The sequence below is a fragment of the Colossoma macropomum genome, unplaced genomic scaffold (assembly GCF_904425465.1).
Source record: "Colossoma macropomum unplaced genomic scaffold, Colossoma_macropomum, whole genome shotgun sequence".
In the NCBI taxonomy this organism is placed as follows: domain Eukaryota; kingdom Metazoa; phylum Chordata; class Actinopteri; order Characiformes; family Serrasalmidae; genus Colossoma; species Colossoma macropomum.
Window position 1 is genome coordinate 12,070,865 of NW_023494794.1, and position 2,221 is coordinate 12,073,085.

A 2,221-nucleotide genomic window follows, 5' to 3' on the forward strand; every position below is an offset into this window, starting at 1 on the left:
GCAGCTGTGAAGACATTGTTACTGAGAAAAGAAAATAGACAGTAAAAGGAACATTTTTAAATCAAACAAAGAAGCTGCTGGTGTTTCAGAACAATGGACTCTACACCCCAGAGTCCAGACCTCAACATCACTGAATGTGTTTGGGATTACTTGGATTGTCAGAAGCAGAAAGTGCAACCAACTTCTAAGACTGAACTTTGGAGGAAAAATATCTCTGCAGATTTGTTTGAAAAACTGAAAGCAAATCTTCTAGTAAATACTGAAAAAATGACACTATATTTAGTTGTTGAGGCTTTCTGTTGAATATAGGTTTTTATATATGTTTTCTGTTTTCTTTTATATCTTCATTTTCTGTAAATACAATAAAATACAGAAAGATTTTGTTTTTAAAAAGTTACTAATATCTTTGTAAGAAGAACAGATGTTTCTAAGTATTGTGATGGCCTTTTGGCTAACATCAAGTGTAGTATCTGTTCTTATCAATTGAATATCTGTAAATACCGGGCTTCCTCAAAAAGAAATTTGGAAATGCTTAAGCCAGCACAGTGACAGATATCACAATGTATTGTTTATCTGTTTATATGTATATATTCTAATGGCATGATGAAAATTCATTGAGGATGTATCCCACAGACAAAAAATGCACCTAGAGCTATAGAATGACCCATATGTCTATGCCCTCACATGTGTGTGTGTGTGTGTTAGTGTGTGAAGTGAATAAGACCACAGTTTTAGGGGGAAATAGTGTATCTGCAGGCAGTGATTCAGTAATTAGAGAACACTGAAGGTGAAAGGGACTCCACAGCCCAAGTTCTCATTAGAGTCTGGACATACCCAGCGGTAGAGAGGTTGGTTGAGGAGAGTTTGGGGTGGAGTGATGCAGCAGTGCCATTACACTTGCGTGTCATCCGCCTCCAGGCTGAAGCTACATAAAAATGTGCAACCATTCCTGCGGCCATTTACTTCTCTCAGGACTGATGATATGCAAGTGGCTTGGTTTTCTCAAAGTTCACCATAGTAAACTAATTCCATATTAGCTCACATGAAGAGTAGCAGTCAGCACAGTAGCCTGGGATCTTTAGGATAGATACTTTGAAAAATGAATAGAAAATGAATATAAAGTGATGATGGGAAAAGGAATGGTTCAATTACAATGTGGGATTTTGCTCAGTAGGTCTAGAAACAGGCTTTTAGAATGGATATTAATTATTGAATGGATAGTTTTGATCCTAAAATCTAAAATCACTTTCAAGCCTGTTGTTAAATTCTTGATGTACACTTAATAGGCCACACACATTACTGCGCCAAGTTATTAAAAATCTTGTGCTGTTCATGGAATCTTTGACCATTATGTTGCTTGGCAACCAGCCTACTGATGAACTACACTGGGGAAAGAACTGTTTGTTGTAATTAATAATAATAGGTGAAAAATGAACTAAAATTATTTTTTGTACACTGGTCTATTTTGTCATATTGTACTTGTTGCTGCTTAATCATGGTTAAATGACTGTAATGCTTCTTCTTTCATAGCATAGTATGCGCTCTGGTAAGACAAGCTCTAAACATGTTTAGTGCTATTGTTTTTATTTTGGGAAGAATATGGATTATGTATACATATCATTTTTTGTTAGTGTTCTAATACCTAAAGCTGGAAGAAGTCTCCAGCGTTGTCCAATGTTCCCGCTTCTGTTGTCCAACAGCCTTCAGCTTGCTAACATCCTTCTTCATTACGGATATTTCTGCTTGTCGTGGAACATTCTGTCTGAGGTAAAGCACAAAATTGACTGTATTCTTTTACCGTAAAGTTCGGAGGCCTGACATAGACTGCGGAGACAGTGTCCCTGATCTGGTGCATGCAATGAGAAGGGGGTTGTGGGGCATGGAGGGAGGTGTGTGTGGTATAATGGTAGTGGGGGGCGGTGGTGGTTGTGGGTCACTGTACCCCTGGGCTGTACAGGCCGTCGGGCCAGTACAGGGTCTGCATTGGGGGAAGTGGGACTTGGAGAGTTAATTGCTAGTTTGGGGAGCACTGATGGTAAACCGGACTGACAGGCTGTGTGGAGGGAGCCAGTGAGCTCCTACTGCATATTCACTCTGTCTAAGGATATTGCTGCATCTGTCATCGCTACCTAGCTCCAGAGAGGCAAAGCCCATTGCTGTCGGGATGCAGGGCAGGCGACAGTGGACTTCTGATGTGGACTCAATGAGGAGAAAAGAGGCA

General features: G+C 39.9%; 1 non-coding gene across 1 annotated transcript; it reads left to right on the forward strand.

Annotated features, from left to right (window-relative positions):
* The first annotated feature begins 431 nt into the window (after nucleotides 1-431).
* LOC118815149 lies at nucleotides 432-631 on the forward strand. The gene has a single exon (XR_005007793.1). It is a non-coding gene; the product is annotated as a U2 spliceosomal RNA (small nuclear RNA).
* The last annotated feature ends 1,590 nt before the right edge of the window (nucleotides 632-2,221 follow it).